Source organism: Rutidosis leptorrhynchoides, chromosome 1, assembly GCF_046630445.1.
Source record: "Rutidosis leptorrhynchoides isolate AG116_Rl617_1_P2 chromosome 1, CSIRO_AGI_Rlap_v1, whole genome shotgun sequence".
NCBI lineage: Eukaryota > Viridiplantae > Streptophyta > Magnoliopsida > Asterales > Asteraceae > Rutidosis > Rutidosis leptorrhynchoides.
Genome location: NC_092333.1, coordinates 285,071,091 through 285,096,386, shown reverse-complemented (window position 1 = coordinate 285,096,386; position 25,296 = coordinate 285,071,091). Strand labels below are relative to the sequence as shown.

At 33.9% G+C, this 25,296-nt stretch overlaps 1 non-coding gene across 1 annotated transcript; it reads left to right on the top strand.

The window, feature by feature from the left end:
* Positions 1–1,343: 1,343 nt before the first annotated feature.
* LOC139887157 (small nucleolar RNA R71) lies at positions 1,344–1,450 on the top strand. Its single transcript, XR_011772999.1, has one exon. It is a non-coding gene; the product is annotated as a small nucleolar RNA R71 (small nucleolar RNA).
* Positions 1,451–25,296: the final 23,846 nt, after the last annotated feature.

The window sequence follows — 25,296 nt, the reverse complement described above, 5'->3', positions numbered from 1 at the left end:
GAAAGGTTAAATTACCTACTTGAACGGGTAGGTTGTCAGCAATTCCAACTGGGTGCTTAATGGTTTGATCAAAGAGTCGAACACTCATTTCCGTTGGACTTAACTCACCTACTCCTAATCTCTTATATAATGAAAGAGGCATAACACTTATACTCGCACCTAAATCTGCTAGTGCATCATACATGACACAATCACTAAGTAGACAAGGAACAATAAATTCACCCGGATCACCTAACCTGGGTGAAGGTTTTGGTGGAACTGTCTTCACCGGGTTTATCTTTACGGTTTTTGTTTCTTGTACCTTCTTCTTCTTCTTCTTCTTTTTTCCAAAGGTATCACAAACTTTATTACCTATTACTTGCTCATACTCAACTCCTTTTCTTGGAAACGGGATGGGTGGCCTGTATGGTGCCACCACTGGCTTTACATACTCGGGTGGTGGTGTTGTTGTAACTTCTTCATTGTTACTCACATCGAAAACCTTCCCATCTTCTGGTGCTGGTTTTTCAGAATTTATTGATACCATGTTAACCTTTTCATTCCGAGGATTTACTTCAGCATCACTCGGTAGCTTTTCTTGTTCCTTCTTACTCATTAAGCTAGCAAGAGTACCTACGTGTCTTTATAGATTCAAAATGGAAGCTTGTTGAGTTCTTAATGACTGATCAAACCTCTCATTTATTTGGGTTTGAGATGTAATAAATTGTGTTTAAGATTCCATTAGCTTTGCCATCATTTCTTCCAGATTTGGCTTTTTCTCTTCGGTTTGTTGTGGTGGTTTATATAAGCCAGGTCTTTGTTGATTGAAAGTGTTGTTTTGTGTTGATTGATTATTCAGACCTTGTTGGTTGTATGAGTTTTTGTTGGGTCCATTTGGATTGTAAAGAATGTTTTGATTTCGATTGAAGTTTGGCCTTGGCGGTTGATAATTATTTTGATAATTATTTCCCGGCCTTTGGTTCATGTAGGAAACATTCTCACGTTGTTCCATCGTTTGTTCAATATGACAATCTTTTGTTAAGTGTGGTCCAACGCATTGCTCACAACTGATTCGTATTGCGTGAATATCTTTAGTCATCTTTTCCATTCGTCTCTCGAAAGCATCTATTTTTGCGGAAACAGAATAAAAGTCATGGCTAGAATCGGTTCTAGCCGCTTTAGATGAACGAAAAATATCTTTTTCTTGGTGCCACTCATGTGAGTGGGAGGCTGTATTATCAATAATTTTGTGAGCTTCGATTGCGGTTTTCTTCATAATGGAACCACCAGCTGCTATGTCGATGTCTTTTCGTGTAGTAATGTCGCATCCTTGGTAGAATATTTGTACTGTTTGATAAGTGTCAAAACCATGTTGAGGACATCCTCTCAACAACTTTCCAAATCTAGTCCACGCTTCATATAAAGTTTCATTTGGCTTCTGCGCGAACATAACAATTTCTCCTTGAAGTCTCACGGCTTTAGATGCCGAAAAGAATCTTTTAAGAAATTTTTCAACTAAGACATCCCATGTGTCAATCGCCCCTTCAGGTAACGATTCTAACCAATCTTTGGCTTCCCCCTTTAAAGTCTAGGGAAACAACATGAGATAGATCTGTTCATCCTCAACTTCTCTGATTTTAAATAGAGTACAAATCCTATTAAATGTTCGAAGATGTTCGTTTAGATCTTCTTTTGGTGTACCACTAAATTGGCATTGATTAGTTACGATGTGTAGGATTTGTCCTTTGATTTCATAATCTGGCGCATTAACATCTGGCTTAATAATGGCATGACCTTGGCTCGTGCGTGTGGCTCTCATTCGTTCTTCCATACTTTGAGGTTCCGTTATTTTTGTATTTGAATTGGTTGAATCTGAATCACTAGAAGATTCTGATTTAACGGTTTGTGGTTTAGGAGGGATGATTAGTGGTTCAGGATCTTGGAATTGTCCTTGAATATCCTCCGAGTTCTCGATTGTGAAGTCGGGTTCAAAAAATGGATTATCAAAATTTTTAATTGGAGTACTTGTTCGACTAGATGATGATTCTAAAGAAAAATCAACGGCAACAATATTGGCTAGATGTCTTGATCGAGTTACAGGTGGTGAACGTATGAAAGGTGGTGAACGTTTTGCTCGGTGCATTCACTGAATATCCTATTAGTTATAAAGATAAAAATTATATAAATTATCAAATTAAAAGACTTTTCTGATTTTGCCAATGTTTGGAATAGCCAATAGATGCAGCAGGTAGCTAGGACCCTTTAAATCGGAAGCCCACAACTCGCCACTAACAAATCCAACTATTACTACGAACCAGAAAATTTGGATGTCTATCAATTTAATCGCTTAAAATAATTTTTCGTCGAAATTTAAAGAAAATAAAGAAAATTCTATGTCCTAAAAACTAGAGCGTAGAAATGAGAAAGAAAAAGAGTGCGTCAAAAAACAAAAGGTCGAAAAATAACAAAGAAAAGCGTCAAAACTTAAAAGTCTAAAAAATAAAAATTAAAAATTACATCTAAAGGTATTAAAGCTTAAAAGGAACTCTATATCCAAAACGACAATAACTTAATTAGGCACTAAAATCTAAAAACTGCGTCGCAAAATTCTAATGCGCCTAAATCTTAATCTAAAGAAAAACACTTAAGGGATTTTACGGCAAAGCCTAAAAATTTAGGAATATACAATAACTACGGCAAAAACTAAGTTTAAAACTAATTACGAACGATAAATATACAAATTACGAATTAAACGATTAAAAATATATAATTTATAAAAAGATATAAAAATGATAAAATTACTTATTTTTATAAAAATATTATTTTTCTATTATTATTTTATAAAAGTATTAATTTATATATTAATAAAACTAATTAAAACTTATAATTAATTAAAACTACACTTAAACTAATTATATTAAATTAAAACCCTAATCTAATTAATTAGTAATAATAATAATAATAATTAAATTTAACCCTAAATCCGTAATTAATGCAGTCCAATGTTTGACCTGTCAGAGAGCTCCGCGACTGCGGTTTTTTCTACCCAAGTGGCTCCGCGACTGCGGAGGTATGCAGTCTCAGATGATTGCAGGTTCAAAAATCGTGTTTGCAGTTTCAGTTTATTATTATTATTTATTTTCTATTTTTAATTTTCTGATTTTAATTTTTAGAAAATTTAATTTAAGTATAACTTATATTTTAACAAAAATTACTTATTAGTTTTTGTAAATAAAAAAAATAAAAACTTTTTTTTTTAATTTAACACTTAAAAACATAGATATATATTTCTTTTTTTTATATTTTTATATTTTTATTAAAACTTATATATTTTTACAAAAATAGCTTAAAAACTATATTTTTTTTTAGAATATAGTGTTTCGCTTTCGCTTCCCCTGCAGCGGCGCCAAAAACTTGATGTGTGCAGCGGTGTATACGAAATACTATTATTTTTTATTACCAAATACGACGAAATTACACAAGTTTTATTTATTTATTTATGAGATATACCTAAACCTTGCTACAACAGTATAGGCAGTGTACCTAATCGTAGAGTAGTATAGTTTTTAGTAAGTCCGGTTCGTTCCACAGGGAGCTAGTGATAACGTACTATATTTTTAACAACTATATTTATACAAATATATATAATTATATATAGGTAGTAATATTATAAAAGGGGGCTTTACCATTTAATGATCGGTTTGTCGATTTCACATATTAAGCGTAAAGATAGATGACAATAATTAAAGTGCGTAGAATAAATAACAATATTTAGATGACGATATATAAAATTGCGAATAATAAAATGATAGGAAATAAAAGTACGATGAGAAATACAATAAAAGAATTATGCTTATTTAAACTTCCGTAATCATGATGTTTGACGTTTTGATTTTAATTTATTTCTCTGGGTTAATTGTCCTTTGTCCTGGTTTATTTGATACCTATCTGGTTTTTGTCCATAATAGTCCATTGGTCATAATTATAAAATGCTCGTCAAATTAACCTTATTCCTGAAGTCAAATATTTCAACTAATTAGGGATTCGAACTGTAACAATGTTTTAATACTTTGTTAATAATTACACCAGGTTATCGACTGCGTGTAATCCAAGGTTTTAATAATTTATTAACAATTACACCAATTATCCTTGTATGTAATCCACCCCTGTTTTAATTAGTCCATGATACATTAATTTATTCACTTGGCCATAATGAATAATCAATTACCCAATCCCATTGATTATTTAAATAATTGTAAATGATGTCGTATAAACGTCACTAAATAGGACATTCGTAATCATTTTAATAATTATTAGATTAACTAATTTGAAGATAGGTTCGACAGGTTCCAATGAGTTGTCATTCAATTAGACAATACCCCCCACATATTAATAGTTAATAGTCCAATGTTCACAAGTGTCGGTCTTTTGTCCAAACCCTAATTATGGTACAAATCTAATAACCCCGTCTTAATATTTTTGCCCAACATCACGATTACTTCGGCTCAAATAAGCATAATAATAACTTAGTTACGAGACATTAATTTAAAAAGGAAGAACATAGCTTACAGTGGTATTTAATCGCGTAGCGTTACACGAACAGAGTTCTGACTTACAAAACCTTAAAACATTCTTACAATAACCTTATTATTATTAACTTAAAATTAAAATTAAAATTATAAAATATAAATATAAATTGAGAGAGATAGATAGATCAGGGTAATGGATTCGGCAGAAGCTTGTGCCTTTTATAGGCAGATTTTGAATTTGGCTGCTCCGCGAGTGCGGTACTTTTGTGCCTTACAGCTCCGCGAGTGCGGAGCTTCGTAAAACAGCTCACCAAATTGAGTTAAACGTGGGCCTCTGAATATTATAATATATAATATAATAATATATAATTTTATATAATTATATATATATTATATTATATTCTTGTGCATTGTTGACTTGTAATTTTAGCTCCGTTGAGTTGTACGTTGATGCTCGGTTTATGTCTCTGTTCTGAATTTTTGAACGCCTTTTCGTACGCTTAGATATCTTGTATTTTGCGTTTCACGGCTTGTACTCTTGTCATTTTTAGGCGTTTCTCATCAATAAATTGAACCACTTGGATTGTACTTTATACTTTTTAGCTTTTTGGTCATTTGCGTCTTCAAATCGTCATTTTCTTCTTTTGTCTTTGCACTTATTTATTTAAATGAATATTACATAAAAATAGAACAATTGCAACTAAAAGCTTTACATATTGGAAGGATATTGCTATGAAATATATGTTCCTTTTTAGCATTATCAACATCCCCGTCCGTTCCAGGTTAGAAGCCCTAACCTAAACTATAAATAGACGTATGCTATTTGATTTTAGTACACGTTGGTTTGCGTGTATTGTATATGTTATTTGCATGTATGTTAAAACAGGGGTACTTATTTTATATACGTTAAGTTTAGTTACCAAGGTGCTCAATTTCGTAGAATATTTTGATAAACGTTTTGGATGAAACAACTGAAATCTTGTGGCACACCTTTATATACAGATTATGTGCAATATTAAAACTATGAACTCACCAACCTTTGTGTTGACACTTTTAGCATGTTTATTCTCAGGTCCATAGAAGTTTTCCGCTGTTTTCTTATACGTTATACAAGCTATGTGCATGGAGTCATACATGCTTTATTCGAGAAAACTTTACATTCACAAAATCATCACCATGTATCTTATCTTGACTGTATTGTCAATGGATGTATTATTGTAAACTATTATTTACAGTGATTGTCTATACGTAGAAATCATCAGATGTCGAAAACCTTGGATTTATAAATTCATTTATGGTGTGCCTTTTTAAAAGAATACAATGTTTACAAAACATATCATATAGAGGTCAATACCTCGCAATGAAAACGGTGAATAACGTACTGTGCCAATAGCGATTTTGACGGGTTATCACAGAACCCGATACTTCTTAGATAGAATTTGGGTACCGAGATTTGGCGGATTAAGGGTCCTTATAACAACCCTCATTTTCCCACACTAAAATGACTATAATACCCCTAGGGTTTCATTTCTGTCTTATAATTCTGTGTTATAACTATTAGGGTTGTTATCCGGACATAATAAATGAAGTAATTAATACTCGTTATTGATGAACTAAACCCTAAACCTATTCATTAAATTTAAACCCTTATTATTTAATGTAACCCTAACCCTAATACTATTATTGTTATTATTGCTATTATTATTATTATTATTATTATTATTATTATTATTATTATTATTATTATTATTATTATTATTATTATTATTATTATTATTATTATTATTATTATTATTATTATTATTATTATTATTATTATTATTATTATTTTTATTATTATTAAATGTCTATAATACGTATTAAAATGTATATATTTTATATTAGTGTAAATAAAATGTAAATGAAATATAAATATGGGTATATATATAAAATAATTAAGTAATAGGTTATAAATATAAATTTGTGATTTAAATATAAAAAAATATATATTTATATATATACCAAAAATATAAATAAATATATAATAAATCATGTTAATTAAATAAAGAAAAAAATAAAATGCAAACTAATCTAGAATGTTCCATTAAATTAAAAAATAAAAAAATAATAAAAAGGCCTGGTCGATCGAAAATAAAAAAAGGGGAAAATTAAATTGTATTTTTAAAAAGGAATGTATTATTCTTGTTCTCCAAGTAATTTTCAACTATAAATATACACCCAAGGCTTCATTATTTTTCATTCACAAAATTGGGAGCACACACAAAACCATAATTTTTTGTAAGTCTTTTCTCTCATTCTTTTTATTTTTTTCGGTTTTTCTTTTTTCTTTTTTTTTTCTTTCGGCCGAAAACTACAACAACAACAATAATTTTTTTTAATTTGTTAAAAGCTTAATTAAATCCAAATTTTTACATGATAATTATTAAAATGATGAATAGGATTTATAAAAATTGAATTTTCAGAAAATTATTTTGTTTTTGTATTTTTAATTTTTTTTTTATTTTCGGCCGAACCATTCACAAATAACTAATAATTATGTATTGAATTTATTAAATTATGTATTATACATTTTAATAATTAATAAGTATTAAGAGATCTAGGAAAAATAATTTTTCTGATTTATAATGTGTTTTTATATTTTATTTAATTAAAACAATTTATTAATATATATATATGTATATATATATATATCTATATATATATACGGTATACATATATATTTATAAAAAAATAGGAAAAAGGAAAATTAAGCTATATAAATATTTTTCCAGTAAATTATGATATTTAAGTTAATTATTTAGGTCAAAATATAATTTATAAAAATTAAATACGAATTATGTGTTATTTAATTATTGAAACTAGGGTAAATTCGTAATAAAAATATGTACAGTAAATAAAATATAATAAATAATTTTTCTGAGTTCTTAAATATTGTTACATAAGTAAACACTATTATTATGTAAATAGGAGGTAAATAAGGAAATAATTATAAAAATAAAGAAATATTTTATTTAATAATTTTCTACAGATTAATTGACTATAAGAAACTTATAAAAATTTTAAAAATAATTTGTTATGTTTATTTAGTATTTTATATAGAATTAAACTTGTTTTGTGATTAAATTAAGAATGGAAACAAATATAAATGCAAAATAGTAGTAATAAAATTACTTTCTTAAATTTTCTACTGATTTTTATAATTAACTAAGTCTTTAAAAATTATGTATATGATTATTAGGTATTTAATTAATTATTTAAGTATTTATGGATAATATTGAGTTAATAAAATACTATATTATTAAGTATCTTGTAAATTAAGTAATAAATAATATAACACATTTATGTTATATGTATTGTATTAGATAATGATTAGTAAATTATAAATATTAATTAATCCATGATAATTTAGTAATATTAGCTTGGATAATAATACATATATAATTATTAAACTATTAATAGTTATATAATACTAAAATAACTATATACATATAATTAACTTAACTATATAATAAAAGATTATACACCTATAAAATGTGAAGGTTATAATTAAGATGACGTGCACTGTTTACAAACCTCACCGCTACATATGGCCAAGGGTGGTCCTTGTTGCCTAATGGGAACTGCTTGTGGATTTCGAATGCCATGACATAGATTCTGGTCAAGAATCCTGGGCGCCCTGTAACAACAGACCATCAGAGTGACTTCTATGATAACAACGATATTTGGGTGGTGTACAACGTCTTGTTGTAGATTATAACCCGAACTTTCTATAATTAGATAGATACCATAAGTGGAAACTTTTCATAAATGGTAATTTTTTCGAAAATGGAAATTAATTTAGAAAACCATCATCATTAGTATAATTATTATACTTAAGTCTTTTAGGCTATATCTCTGATCGTACATTAAATCTCTAGTTTGAGATTCTGATCACGTTCTTCCGTTCAATTCATTTCTCTTGTAGAATAACTCTTCTGTGCTACTAAGGTGAACTCATAGCCTCGCTTTTACATGTTTTAATGTATTTTATAAATCTTGGGGTGAGACACATGCTTGCTTTTAAATGATTTACAATTTAGACACAAGTGCCTACACTTTTTAATATGCAACTTCGTGGGATTATTGTTAACTTGTATTCTTACATGCAAATCCCCGCCATAATATCGTTAATTGCTGAAATTGAAATGTTGCAAGCTTAATTATTATGAGTAGGCCTATTGAGAGTGACGTCTCTACCCATTGACCGATCGTCAAGGGGGTACATAACAATGATTACCGACACCTGTACAGTGTCAGGGGTTTATGTTTAGCTCAATATTATAACTCATGGCCTACTGAATATTTTTGTAACATCCCGTATTTTTTGGTTAAATTATTTTAACGCCCGTCTTTTTATTTTATATACTACTCCTCATATCTAGATTCGTGTCTTCCGTTACTTAGCGTTTCAAATGTTCACGTTGTTTAATTATAACATCTCTCGTTTGCTCTAGCGTAACTTAAAATATTCGTTCGGTTAATTCCCGCACCGACTACAAACTTGAGGGATTAATCGTGTCAAGTGGCCAAAGTGGTGACTAGGTCAACTAGTCAACCACCTCACCACCTCCACTCATTCATTCATCTTCTCTTTTACTACTTCCACTTTATTCTCTCAAACACCAACTCAAAGAATCATCATCCATTTTGAATCTAACAAGCATTCTTCAAAACAAATTACATATTCAGAATCCTTGCATCTTCCTTTTCGAATCCATACCAACTTCATCTCGTTTGGGTAACTTTCTAAAAATGCTAGATTTTATGTTCTTGATGATATTGACTTATAAAAGTGTTAGTTAGTGTCTATGGCTCGAGTCTAACATGAATATATGATTTGTGTGCTCGATCTTATTGTTTTAGTGTAACTAGCTTGAACTTGCAAAGTGTGTATTAAATCTTGAATTTTGGATGATTAAATGTTGTTGTTATGATAAAGTTCATGCATTAAATGTGTTACTAGAATCACTAGCTTCATTTTGATGTGTAGGTTGATTAAGAAAACTTCATTAACATGATTATTGAATTTGTGATTTTGGGTTAGGGTTTGATAGACTTAAATATGAACTTTCGATGCATTGAATGCTATGAAATGTTATTGGTAAGTGTTTAGTTGTATTGTATGCGTAATTACCTACGAAACGGCATAATATATGTGTGTATTTAATTCCCGAATCATCAATGTGCATTTATGATCTTGAATGCAATAAATGATGAACATTTAATGCGATTTTGGTTATTGTAAATTTTGGATTGATTGATAAAATTTGCTTAGTTGCGTTCCTCGTCAAAATACCTTTCCGGTAATATAAGATACATGTTTTAATTGTTTGCGGATCATAAATTGTGATTGTTTGAAGTTTGGTTCGTGCACTTGTGAAATTTCGGCAAGCAGGATCTGTATACCAATTTGGATGCCGTCCAAATCATTGGACGCCATCCAGTCCTTCATTGCTGGACGCCGTCCAGAACTTTTGGACGCCGTCCAAATGAACTGCTAGGGACTGTCCAACTTGTTCATTTTTCGTTTAATTCTAACTATGCTACGCACCTCCGATTAACATGTAACTTGTTTTAACATGCTCATATATGAATATAAAACTTAGAAAATTGTCCGAGACCCGACCCGAACGTGTTGACTTTTTCGTTGTCTTTGACTTGACCAAAGTTGACTTTTATTCGAACTTAACCGAATACTTATACAATCGTTCTCAGGTGCTTTTATACTCGAATCTTGCATGAAACTTGACAATTTGACGCACATGCTATATTAATCGATTCGTAATGAGCCATAGGACTAATTGAACACTTTGCCCAACCGTGTTTACCGATAATGATACAACCTATTTCTTTAGGTCAAGACTAGCATTTGTTCTTGCACATGTTTACTTTGTGAAGTACCTATTTTACCCGTGCACTCAAGGTGAGATCATAGTCCCACTTTTACTCTTTTAAACTTACATTTGGGATGAGAAAACATAAACGTTTCATTTTACAAAGTGAACACAAGTACGAAAATAAACTGTAACGTCCTCCCAATAGGGTCTGGAAGAAACGTTACTAATATCAAATAAACCAACATATTATAATACGAGAACAATACTAAATGAGAAAATTTAACTTTATTGAGTACGCAGCGGAAAATGAAATGTCATTACAATAATGGAAATAACGATAAAGTAATTGTTCATATGCAGAAGTAATAAATGTGATATCACTTGATCCTAAGTCCAAGTAGCATCACATAAGTAGTAGATAAGAAAGCTTGAATCAAACGGCACCTGAGACAAAACATGCTAAAGTGTCAACCAAAAAGGTTGAGTGAAGTTCATAGGTTTAACAAAAGTAGTTATCGTTGTTTTAGACCACAAGATTTAGTTTGTAACGTTGATCTCCCGCAGGATCAAAAAGTTATGCCAAAGCGTGATATTTAGACTAAACATTCAAGTTTGCCCCATGACAAGTTGTGTCTGTCCTTGTCGGTTTAATTTCATTATCAAGTAATACAAAGACTTAGTCAAATGTATCGGGGACGTTACTCTCAATAGGCCTACCCCCAATAAATAAGCATGCCGCAGCACTTAAAAATATCACTGTAGGGACTTAGTCGAACCTAACCGGGTATAGCATAGTTTTAGCAGTTGGTACTTGTGTCTAAATTGTAAATTGTAAAAGCAGCATGTGTCTCACCCCAAATAAGTTAAATAAGTTTGCTAGCAATAAAGAGTGGGGCTATGAATTCACCTTAGTAAGTAGAGCGAGAGAGTTATTCCTCGGAATAAAGAGTTGAACGAGTGAGCAGGAAAGTCAACCTATTGACATTTAAGAGTAGTTAAGTGTTTTGTCCATGTTTAAGTTTAAGTATGTGTTTAAGTATAGTTTGTTTTACCAAGTTTTTATTCCTAGTAAGTTACTATTTTTATAAAGTTTCTATTTTTAGAAAGTTTCTTATTTTACTAAGTTTCTATGACTAGAGAGTTTCTACTTTTATCAGTGTTTTCCATTTTAGGATACTTGCCGTATTAGATAAGCTTCCAATCACCCCTTTCCCTTCGAATGACTAATTTAGATCTAGGGGCTTGAGCCATAGGACCCTTTAAATCGGAAATCCAAACCCTCTGCCTAGAATCTCATAGAAACCATTCGTCAAGAAAGTTCGAAGATCTATACATCTCTAATACATATCCCAAAATGTTTTTGTGCTACAATATAAGTAGTAGGTTATAGGTGCTAGTAATAGTAATAGTGTATACATGTTAACTACTAGTATAAGTAGTATTAGGGTTTCATTAATTAGGGTTAGTTAATTAAAGTAGTAATTAATAACTAGGGTTTAGTAATTAATGCCCTAGGGTTTCATAAATGTTTAGAGTTTAATTAATTAGGGTTTAAGAATTATAGTTTAGGTGTAATTAGGATTTAAGGTTTTAATATGTATATGTATATATAATTCGTATATATATGTATATATATATATAAAAATATATTTTTTTACATGTATATATGTATATATAAATCTAGGTGTGTTTATGTATATACTTATGAATAACAAGTTTATAATATGAATATGAATTTACAAAGATCAAAGTTTATGTAAATAGTTTAGGGTTTATGTTATACCTTTGAAGATTCAAGATAATTAACAAAGAAAAGATGAACACGATGAAGATGGAAGATCAAAGCCTTGAAAATCTTGAAGAACTCCTTGAAGATTCTTGAAGAACACGAAGAACAAGCTTGAAGATCCGAATACCACAAGAGAGGGAGAGGGAGAGATTGTTTTTGAGAGAGGATTTTGGTGTGGTTTATGAATGAGAAACTAGGTGTTTATATAGTGCAAGTATTAGAGTGTTAGTCAACATAAGGATGTTCTAATTAATGATTTTATTTTGTTTTATAATTTTTAGTCAACAATAGGTGGTACTAGTTTATTTTATTTTTTAGTCAACATAAGGATGTAATTGTTTTAGATATTTTAGTCTCATTATTATTACTATTATTATTATTATTATTATTATTATTATTATTGTTATTATTATTATTATTATTATTATTATTATTATTATTATTATTATTATTATTATTATTATTATTATTATTATTATTATTTTTACATTTACTACATGATAAGTATTATTTTCTTTTTACTAATTAATGACTTGTATATATTTAGTTCCCAATTGTTTTATTATTTATATAAATGTCACTTTTTATTTATTACTTATAGGTTACTATTTATAACATAAATGCATAAATTTTTAATTAGCAGTGAGTGTCGACTAACAGTTTATTATTTTCATCTTTTATTAACTTGTCAATTATTACACAAAGTTAATTAATATGTTTTCTAACTCTTAACACTTAACAATTGTTGATTAAAGTTTAATCATTACGTTTTAATTATATTGTTTGGGCATTTAATATTGGAAAAATATAGAATGGAAAAATGAGGGTCGTTATACAAACATTCTACGTACGAATTAGAACAAAAATCCTCTATTCGATTATCATTAGTTACACTTGCCGGGTGTAAGCGAGAAGTTATGTTATATGGCCATATGGGTTTGACAAACCCTCATTCGGAAGTTTCGCTACCATTATTCGGATGAAATATATTTTCTAGAATAAGTGTAGGTTCTAACACTATGTGATGGGGTAACGTTAGTTAAGCCTTGATAATTGGGTGCTCATGATAACAATTTTTAGAATGATTTTGCTATTACTTCAACGTTATAAATCTTGTGGTTCAAGTTACTTACTTACGTACTCACTTACTAAACCTATGATTTCACCAACGTTTTCGTTGACAGATTTTCTATGTTTTTCCCAGGTCCTTGAACGATATGTGTTACATGCTTCTGCACTCTATTTTGATACTTGCTTGGATGTCGAGTATACTTACATTACATGGAGCGTCTTTTGACTTTACATTAAATTGTGTCACATAAGTTTCAATTGTACTTAAAAACGTTGTATCGTATTAGTAGTTGAACTACTTTGTAAACTTTGAAACATCTTTACATATGAAATGAATGCGACATATTTTGGTCAAACGATGTTTTAAAGACTTATGACCACGTATCGAGACCTAAGTAGACGGCGCCGTCAATGAAGATTTTGTCGGGTCGCTACATATGGTATCAGAGCGTTGGTTGTAGGGATTTAGAGTTCATTGGTGTCAACCCTGAGTCATAGGGTACATTAGTGAGTCTAGACTACAACCGGCATATAGACTTGAAGTAGGACTTGCTTGACTACTTGTGCATTTATAATTGAACTCTCCTATTCGTATCTAACTCTTATTTCGTCTTAATCTCACGTTGTTTACTTTGATTGACACGCTATCTTAACCTTATGTGGTAATGTCGAATGCACATATGAATTAGGGTAATATAATTGCCGGGATTATATTACGGTGACTCATATGGACGTCCCGACATTATAACATGAAGAATTTAGGGCGAGTCAAGGAAAAATTTTCTTTCTATCTTTATTCCATATCATGATTAGTATTATTGAGAATACTAATCAACGATATTCTTACATTTTCAAGGAACAATGGCTCACTGAGGTCAACGCAACACTCCTCCCGAAACTCTCGAACGAGCTCTTCAACGAATGATAGCCACCGCCGTGGATGCGGCCATGGCCGGTCACTCCTCTAACAAAACTAACCATGGAGCCGATAATTCAAATGAGGGGTGCTCCTACAAGAACTTCATGGGGTGCAAACCTCCCACTTTCGATGGAACCGGGGGACCGGTTGCTCTCACTCGATGGTTTGAACAAACGGAGGCCGTTTTTAGCATAAGCGGTTGTCGGGACCAAGATAAGGTCAAGTTTTCCACCCTTACTTTCGCCAGTATTGCTCTCTCATGGTGGAATATGTATGTACTCTGTGGGTACCGATGAAGCCCACACACTCTCTTGGACAGAATTAAGAGAAAGAATGATCACCGAATACTTCTCGCACGAAGAGACTCGAAGGCTCGAACAGGGACTAAGAAATTTAAAAACGGTCTGGAATGACCTCGAATCTTACAATCAGCGGTTTGCCGAACTAGCCTTAATGTGTCCAAACCTCATGACACCCCGAGTCCCTAAAAGTTAAACTTTACATGGATGGTCTCCCTAAGAGCATTCGACACGGGGTAATGTCATCCAAACCTTCTAACCCACAAGAGGCTTTAACGATGGCCCGCAAATCTATAGAAACGGTGGATGAAATTGAAGCATCAACACCAATGTCCGAGGAACAATCGGGCGGCAACAAAAGAAAATGGGAAGCCTCCCCATCAAGCAACTACAACAACAACTTCACCAAGAAGCCTTTCATCTCCGAAGGCAAGAAGAGTTATGCCAGAAATCTACCTTTTTGTGACAAGTGCCACAAGCATCACTTTGGTGAGTGTGGCAAACCATTTTGCAACAAGTGTCGATGGAGTGGTCATTTGGCCAAATATTGTAAAAGTACCGCCCCCGTCGCTCCAAAGGTGCCCAACGCACACCGAACGGGTGTTTGTTTCGAGTGTGGCCAACCGGGTCATTTTAAGAATGTGTGCCCAAAGAAGAAAGCCAACCCCAATGCACGCGACTGAGCTCTCAACATCGACACCAAGGGTGGCCGAGATGACAATGAACTAGTCTCAACAACTCTTATATTTCTTATTTATTCGATTCGGGTGCTGATAAGAGTTTCGTATCCAAGGCTTTGACTCATGCCTTTTACGTTTCACCACTCCCCCTAGATACTACTCATACTATTCAAGTGACCAACGGAAAACTATTACATGCCGACAAATTTTATCGGGGTTATACGTTAAACTTATTAGGTAAAGAGCTTGAATTTGACTTGATGACTGTAGACCTAAGGAGCTCCAATCCTATCCGTTAAAAAGAAAATGATTTCCTACATGTGTATCGATTATCGTAAACTAAATAAATTTCCGGTTAAGAACCGACATCCTTTTCCTCGTATCAATAACCTCTTGATCAATTACAGGGATCTCGTGTACATTTCAAAATCGACCTCCAATCCATTATCATATTCATAGATGATGTCTTAAACTATTCAAGCGAGGAAGAAAACGAACAAAATCTCCGTATTACGCTCGAACTCTAGAGAAGGAACAACTCTATACCAAATTCTCCCAGTGTGAATTTTGGTTAATGAAGTCCAAATTTTAGACCATGTTATTAGTAGTCAAGGTATTAAAGTCGATCCCGCAGAAATCAAAGCCATACGTAATTGGGAAACCTCACGATTCTGACTTATATTCGTAAATTTTTGGATCTCGCCGGTTATACCGAAGATTCATTTCCGACTTTTCTGTATTCTCGTCATTTAACCTCGTTAACTCACAAAGGAAAGAAATTCGTTTGGTCCGTCGAACAGGAATCGACATTTTGTATCTTTAAGAAGAATTTAACCACCACACTTATCCTAACTCTTTCCGAAGGCACTGATGATTTTGTTGCATGTTGTGACGCTTCCAAACAAGGTTTTGGGTATGTGTTAATACCACAAAGGAAAGTTATTGCCTACTCTTCTCGACAATTGAAATCTCACGAATGAAACTACTTAACACACGAACTTGAATTAAGAACCGTTGTATTTGCACTTAAAATGTGGAGACACTATCTTTATGGGACCAAAGGTACCATCCTCACCAACCACCAAAAAGCCTCCAACACATTTTCGATCAAAATCAACTCAACACGAGACAACGACAGTGGACTGAAACATTAAATGATTAAGATTGTGAACTTCGTTACCATCCGGGCAAGACAAGTGTTGTAGCCGATGCCTTGAGCCGAAAGGAAGGAATTAAGCCTCTCCGTGATCGAACCTTGAACGTGATTATCCACGCCAACCTTACCAGCCAAACTCGTGTAGCATATAATGGAACATCAAATATGAAAATATTTCTCAGTGAGCACCTGAAGGGCCTCCTCTCTCGACTCAAAATCAAGGAAACTGAAATTCATTATTTTTCCTGAAGAATTGGGGTACTTAATTATGGACCCGATAAACCTTCTCATCACTACGTACCACGTTACATAACTCTATTATTTCACTGTCGCTGTCTGATAGTACTAGAACCCAAGATGAAACACAATCAAAGGATACCCCCTTCTTCATCGACTTATCGTCCTTATGCTTCTGATATATGGTCAGCTACTATTTAACACCAAAACATGTAACTATGTATACTACCTCGTTTCCACCAAGTCTCGACATTTGACCACAAGATGCGTGACGCAACTATATCAAAAATGAAAACTGCTCCTATCATTACACTCATACTTTCGTATAAGGAAATCTTATCATCCGATCGCTCAATAGGGAGGGACCCCTCATACAATCCCATCTTTCGCCACGAAGGGGAATGACCTTATTAAACGTATTCAGAAACCAACGAGTAGGAAAAACTTGCACAACTGTTCATTGAAGGGAATTCTTTTCCGACACGGTATACCATTGTCAATTACCTTGGATCGAAATGCTCGTTTCACTTCTAGATTTACAAGAAGCTTTGGGAACATGTGTAGACATGAGTACCACGTATCATCCATAAACCGACGGACCAGGCAAACGAACGATTCAATTCTTGGAAAGACATGTTGCGAACTTGTATTGTCGCCTTTGGCCGATTCCTCTTACAATGACAGTTATCACTCGTGTATTAACGCCACACCTTTTCGAAACTTTATATGGCCACAAATGTCGTTCTCCTATTTGTTGGGCCGAAGTAGGTGACAAGAAAACCACCGGATCTGAACTCATTCAAGAAATAATCGTTGGGATCGTTCAATTTAAGAAAGGCTCAAGACGGCCCGTAGTCGCCAAAAGAGTTATGCCGATGTTAGACGTAAACCTCCCGAACTCCAAGCGAGTGACCGCGTAATTTTGAGAAATCGCACCTTGGAAAGGTGTAATCTGTTTCGGGAATGTGGAAAGTTAACTCCGCAATATATTGATCCGTTTGAAAGCTTAGGACGTATTGGACCCGTTACATACCGTTTAGATCATCCGACTCAATTAAGTTTCCGTTTATCCTTCATTCTAGATATCAAACTTAGAGAAGTGTCCTGCGGAACATGAACTTGTTACTCTTTTAGATGATCTTACTATTAATGACAAACTCCACTTCATAGGAGAACCGGTTGAAATTATAGATCGTGAAACCAAACCTTGAGACAACGTAAAATCCCGACTGTCAAAGCTCGTCGGAATGCCCAAGGAAGTACCATCACTTATTCGTAGAATTAACAACACGAGGTCTCGAGAAAGAGACATCGACTACTACTTCCAACTAAATTTCGGGACAAAATTTCTTTTAAGGTGTGGGTAATGTAACATCCCGCATTTTTTCGTTAAATTATTTTAACGCTCGTCTTTTTTTTCTATACTACTCTTCGTATCTAGATTCGTATCTTCCGTTACTTAGCGTTTCAAATGTTCACGTTGTTTAATTATAACATCTCTCGTTTGCTCTAGCGTAATTTAAAATATTCGTTTGGTTAATTCTCTCACCCTACTACAAACTTGAGGGACTAATCGTGTCAAGTGGCCAAAGTGGTGACTAGGTCAACTAGTCAACCACCTCACCACCTCCACTCATTCATTCATCTTCTCTTTTACTACTTCTACTTTATTCTCTCAAACACCAACTCAAAGAATCATCATCCATTTTCAATCTAACAAGCGTTCTTCAAAACAAATTACATCTTCAGAATCCTTGCATCTTCCTCTTCAAATCCATAGTAACTTCATTTCATTTGGGTAACTTTCTAAATACACTAGATTTTATGTTCTTGATGATTTTGACTTATAAAAGTGTTAGTTAGTGTCTATGGCTCGAGTCTAACATGAATATATGATTTGTATGCTCGATCTTGTTATTTTAGTATAACTAGCTTAAACTTGCAAAGTGTGTATTAAATCTTGAATTTTGGATGATTAAATGTTGTCGTTATGATAAAGTTCATGCATTAAATTTGTTACTAGCATCACTAGCTTCATTTTGATGTGTAGGTTGATTAAGAAAACTTCATTAACATGATTATTGAATTTGTGATTTTGGGTTAGGGTTTGATAGACTTAAATATGAACTTTCGATGCATTGAATGCTATGAAATGTTATTGGTAAGTGTTTAGTTGTATTGTATGCATAATTACCTACGAAATGGCGTAATATATGTGTGCATTTAATTCCCGAATTATCAATGTGCATTTATGATCTTGAATGCAATAAATGATGAACATTTAATACGATTTTGGTTGTTGTAAATGTTGGATTGATTGATGAAATGTGCTTAGTTGCGTTCCTCATCAATATACCTTTCCGGTGATATAAGATACATGTTTTGATTGTTTGCGGATCATAAATTGTGATTGTTTGAAGTTTGGTCCGTGCACTTGTGAAATTTCAGCAAGCAGGATCTGTATACCAATTTGGACGCCATTCAAATCATTGGACGCCGTCCAGTCCTTCATTGCTGGACGCTGTCCAGAACTTTTGGACGCCATCCAAATGAACTGCCATGGACTGTCCAACTTGGTCATTTTTCATTTAATTCTAACTACGGTACGCACCTCCGATTAACATGTAACTTGTTTTTGTTGAAATTTAATAAGTTTCAAAACAACATGTCCATTTAGTTTACACAATCATAAAACCAATTTTAAGATAGTTGATACAAGCGGAAGCATTAATAGAACAAGTGTATTTGAAAATCCATTTTGTTAAATTCCACATTAATATCAAGTCATGAATCATATGCTTACAAATATATATAGAGAAGGAAGAAGTATTACCTTCTCAAGTAAATTGAGGGTAGTTTAAAAAGATGGAAGATGATAAAACAATGCACCAATACACCCTTGATATAGTTAGGCTTTAGAACCTTAATGAGCTAGCAAATTAAGCTTGAAACCCACTTCTTTCCCACCCTAAAATTTGGACAGCAGCAGGCTCCAAAGATGATGTTGAATGAAGCCTCAAAACAATGAAACCTCAAGAGATAATACCCCAAGCCAACCTCCAACACCTAGTACTTTGGTTAGGATTTAATGATACTTGATTATCACTTGAAAAACCAAGCTTTTGAACCCTTTTTTTCTGCTCAAAATCATGACAGCAGTAGCCTCAAAGAAGGCAGTTTTATTGCTTGGTTTTATCTATGGAATATGTGTAATTACATGTCTTGAAAGAGCACTAGATGTATATGTCTAAGTACATGGGAACTAACCATGATTTTGACCAACAAAGAGCATGCTTACACCCACTTCCAAGGCCATTAGCAATGTTATAATATAGTTTATAAAAGGAAAAACTGATTTTATAAAATCAGTTTTTATAAAACTTGATTTTATAAAACACATTTTATAAACTTGTATATTATTAGTTATGTATATTTTATAAAATGTAACATAACTTAATCAATTATTTAACCTATAAATAATTAAATCTTTGTTATATAAATTATTCCATAACTTATATTACACATATCAAGTAATATCATTTAAGAAACCTTTTCCTTAAAATTCAAGTGTCGCGTATTTAATCAACGATCCATTCGCTAGGATTAAATACGAATAAGGTGTCGGTAAGCTTGTTATTGGGTATGACCCGACTTGGATCATAACATGTTAGCCACATTAATTTAATATGTCTCTCGGGCACACGAAATACTTTCAATCTCCCACTTGCGCGAGAAACATAAGGAATTAATGCAAGTGATGGATACCACCTAACGACCGTCCATCACCCCCAGTATGTTATGACTTTGTGCCATTCAATAACATCATCCCTTTCGAGGTCCCAACTCGAATATGAATAGGTGAATCTTTCATTCTATCCTTTCGTCCTAGATGTCATGTTAAATCCAAGAGACACAGAGTGATCACTCTCTTTTAGATTTAACTTTATCAGGCCTTAGACATCTGACTCTCAACGAATAAGAGGGACAAATTCCATATTGATTACATATGTAACATCCCGCATTTTTCCGTTAAATTATTTTAACGCCCGTCTTTTTCTTTTTAAATAATACCCTTCATATCTAGATTCGTATCCTTTGTTAAGTAACATTTTAAATATTCTCGTTATCGGATTTTTAATATCTCCCGTACTCCCGTGTAATTTAAAATAATTCGTTTGGTCAATTCACGCACCCGCAACCGAACGCGAGGGACTAGTTTCGCCATTGGAGCAAAGATGTGACTAGCTTGACTAGTCAACACCCACCTCCCCATTTTCCTTTTCATTTTCATTTCCATTTTCTTTCTATACTTTCCAATTTTCTCTCAAACACCACTACAAAGAATCATCATCTAAATTCGGATTTGGAAGCTTCAACCAAAACAAAATACATATTTGGAATCCTCTCTTCATCCTCTTCAATTTGATACCAACTTCATCTAATTTGGGTAACTTTCTAAAATCACTAATTTTATGTGTTCTTGAGATTTTTGAGTTATAAAGTTGTTAATTAGTGTCTATGGCTCATCGTGATGTCGTGTATGTAATTTGTATGCTTGATTCGTTGTTTTTGGTGTAACTAGTTCATTATGAAAATTTGCTTGCTAAATCTTTGATTTTGAATGATCAAATGTTGTTAGATTGTTAAAGTGCATGTTTTAAAAGTGTTACTAGTATCATTAGCTTCGTTTTGATGTATAGGTTGATTAAGGAAACTCCAAGAACATGATTAGTGATTTTGTGAACTTGGATTAGGGTTTGATAAGCTTTAAATGAACTTTTGATGCACCAAATGCTATGAAATATTGTAGATAAGAATTTTGTTGCAATGTGTGTATGATTACCTTCGAAACGGCATATCATACATGTAAATTGGTTGCCCGAATCATAAAATGCGTTTTAGAACTTGAAACTTTGATTATGAACGTTTAATGCGGTTTTTGGTTGTTGTTAGTGATGAATTGCTTGATGAAATGTGCTTAGTTGTTTTCCTTGTCAAATTACCTTTCTAATGATATAGGTTATGCGTTTTAAGTGTTTTCGGTGCATGAAATGTGTTATATTGTATTTTGGTTCGTGACTTGGACCATTTTTTTCTGCAAACTGCATGATTCCCAGGTATTGCGCGCCGCGCATTTACCCGCGCGCCTCGCAGAATCAAAGATCCCAGATGTTTGCCTTCTTGGTTGAGTTCTGACCAGAAATTGCACTTGGGTGCGCGCCGCGCAACCCAGTGCGCGCCGCGCAAAAGCCCCAGGCCACTCTCTTTTGTTTTTAAATGTCACAAAAATGTTTCCGCTTAACTAAAACTCCGTTTAACATGAAACTTGACTATTAGGCTCTTACATGACTTCTCGTCTTGGGAAAATTGTCGGATACCCGACCCGACCCCGTTGACTTTGACTTTGACCAAGTTTGACTTTTAGTCAAACTTAACCAAACGATTATACAATCGTTCTAACATACTTAACTACTTGTATCGTGTATGAAACTTGACAAATTGATTCACATGCTATATTAATCGAGTCGTAACGAGCCATAGGACTAATTGAACATCTTTGACCGTTTGTGTTTACCGTTATTGATACAACCTATATGTTTAGGTCAAGACTAGCTTTGTCTTTGCACGCGTCTACTTGTTGAAGTACTTTAGTAACTCTCGCGCTCAAGGTGAGATCATAGTCCCACCTTTTCAACAACTTTTATACTTTTAAATCGTGGGCTGAGAAAACATATACTTTGTTACATCTTGTACTACTTACTTTTATGTTTTGAACACAAGTGTGAAAACAAACATTCCACGTGCGAGTTAGAACAAAAATGCCTCAATTCGATTATCATTAGTTACACTTGCAGGGTGTAAGCGAGAACTTATATTGTGTGGCCATACGGGTTTAACAAACCCTCATTCGGACGGTTCGCTACGGTTATGCGGATGAAATATATTTTTGTGTTTTAGTGTGGGTTCTAGCACTGTGTGATGGGGTAACGTTGGTTAAGTTTTGATAATTGAGTGCTCGCGTATAACAACACTTTTGGAATGCAAATGATTTGGATAATCTACGTTATGGAAATACAAAATCTTGTGGTTCAAAAACAACGTTTAATACTTACTAAACCTATGATTTCACCAACGTTTTCGTTGACAAATTCTTCTATGTTTTCTCAGGTTTTGAATGCTTAGTGATACATGCTTCCGCACTCTTTTGATACTTGCTTGGATGTCGAGTATACATGCATTTTGGATCATCTTTTGAACTTATTTAAACTGTGTCGCATAGTTTTCATTTGTACTTATAACGTTGTAACTTAACTTGTGGTCAATTATCTTTGTAAACTTTGAAACAATCTTTACACTTGAATGGATGCGACATATTTTGGGTCAAACGTCTGTTTTAAAGACTTATGACCAGGTAATGGGACCTACGTAGTCGATGCCGTCACTTGACGATTTGTCGGGGTCGCTACAAGTGGTATCAGAGCCTTGGTTGTAGGGATTTAGAGTTCATTTGTGTCCACCCCGAGTCATAGGGTACATAGGTGAATCTAGACTACAACCGGCATATAGACTGAAGTAGGAATTACTTGACTATTTGTGCATCTATACTCGAACTCTTCTATCATATCTAACTCGTATTCGATCTTGATCTTACGATTGATAAATTTTGTTGACGCGCCACCTTGACTTTATGAGGTAATGTTAAATGCACATGAGAATCAGGGTAATATAATTTCCGGGATTATATTACGGTGATTCATATGGACATTCCGACATTATGACATAAAGAATTTAAGGCGAGTCAAGGAAAATTTTCTCTACATCATCATTCCCTATCATGATTAGTATTATTGAGAATACTAATCAACGATATTCTTGTGTCTTGAAGGAACAATGCCTCCCCGTCGCGGGCCACGTAATGAAACTTCCGAACAAGCTTTTCAACGCATGATAGCCACCGCCATAGGTGCGGCTATGGCTAGTATCTCCTCCGACATCAATAACAACCACAACCACAACAACCATGGAGCCGGTAATTCAAACGAGGGTTGCTCCTACAAAACTTTCATGGGGTGCAAACCTCACACCTTCGATGGGACCGGAGGACCGGTTGTGCTCACCCGATGGTTTGAGCAAACAGAAGCCGTTTTTAGCATAAGCGGTTGTCGGGACCAAGACAAAGTCAAATATTCCACCCACACTTTTGCCGGTATCGCCCTCACATGGTGGAATACGTATGTGCTGTCGGTGGGTATCGATGAAGCCCACACACTCTCATGGGCCGACTTAAAGAAAAAGATGATCACCGAATACTTCCCGCGCGAAGAGACCCGTAAGCTCGAACACGAACTAAGAACTTTAAAAGCGGTCGGGAATGACCTAAAGGCATATAATCAACGATTTTCTGAGCTATCCTTGATGTGCCCAAACCTCGTGACCCCCGAACCTCTAAGGGTTGAACTTTACATGGATGGTCTTCCCAAGAGCATCAAACAAGGAGTAATGTCATCCAAACCCAGTAATCACCAAGAGGCCCTGAATATGGCCCGTCAATTGATCGAAACGGTAGACGAGATTGAAGTGCCGGCACCTAAAGCCGAGGATGAGTCGGGTGAAAACAAAAGAAAATGGGAAGCCCCCCAATCGAGTAACTACAACAACAACTTTTCCAAGGAACCTCTCACCCCCGTCGGCAAGAAAAGTTATGCCGGGACACGACCTTTTTGCAACAAATGCCACAAGCATCATTTTGGTGAATGTGGCAAGCTAATTTGCCATCGGTGTCAAGGTAGTGGTCATATTGCCAAGTATTGTGGAAGTACCGCCCCCGTCACCCAAAAGGGGCCCGACGCACCAAAGCCGAGTATTTGCTACAAATGTGGCCAATCGGGTCATTTTAGGAATGAATGCCCAAAGAATAAAGCAAAAACCAACGCGCGCCGTTGAACTTACAACATCGACACCTAGGATGCCCGAGACGACGATGGACTAGTCACGGGTACGTTTCTTCACAACAAACCGTATACTTCATACTTGTTCGATTCGATTACCGCTAGACGTTTTACAACCAAGACTTTGACTTGTACTCATTACCTTCCATCTTTTCCCCTAGATACTATTTAGGCGATTTAAGCGATCAACGGAAAAATATTGTGTGCCTATAAATATTATCGGAGGATATACGTTAAGAAATTGAACTCGACACCAATAGAACTAAGGAACTCAAAACCTATTCATTAAGGAGAAATTGTTGCCCTACATTTATGTATAGATTATTGTGAACTAAGAAATTTTCGGTTGGAAACCGATACTCTCTTCCTCGTATCCATTACCTCATGATTATTTGCGTGGATCCCGTGTATTCCAAATCGACCCCCGTTCTGGTTATCATCAATTGGGGGTTAAGGGAGACGATGTCTCCTAAGCCATTTTCCGAGCTCGCAACGTTAGTTGTAAATCCCTCTTAGTACCGTTTGATTTATTTAGGACTCCGTCCGTATTCATGAACCTCCTAAACCACGTATGCAACTTATCTAGACAAATCTGTTATCATATTTATAGATGACATCTTAACTTATTCAAGTAAAGAAGGCAAACGAACAACATCATCATCTTACGCTCGAACTTTGAGAAAAGAGCAACTCTATACCAAATTCTCCGAGTGAGAATTTCTGTTAAACGAAGTCAAATTTTCTAGACCATGATGTTAATGGTCAAGGCATTACAATCAATCTCGAAATCAAGCCACACGTAATCATGAAAC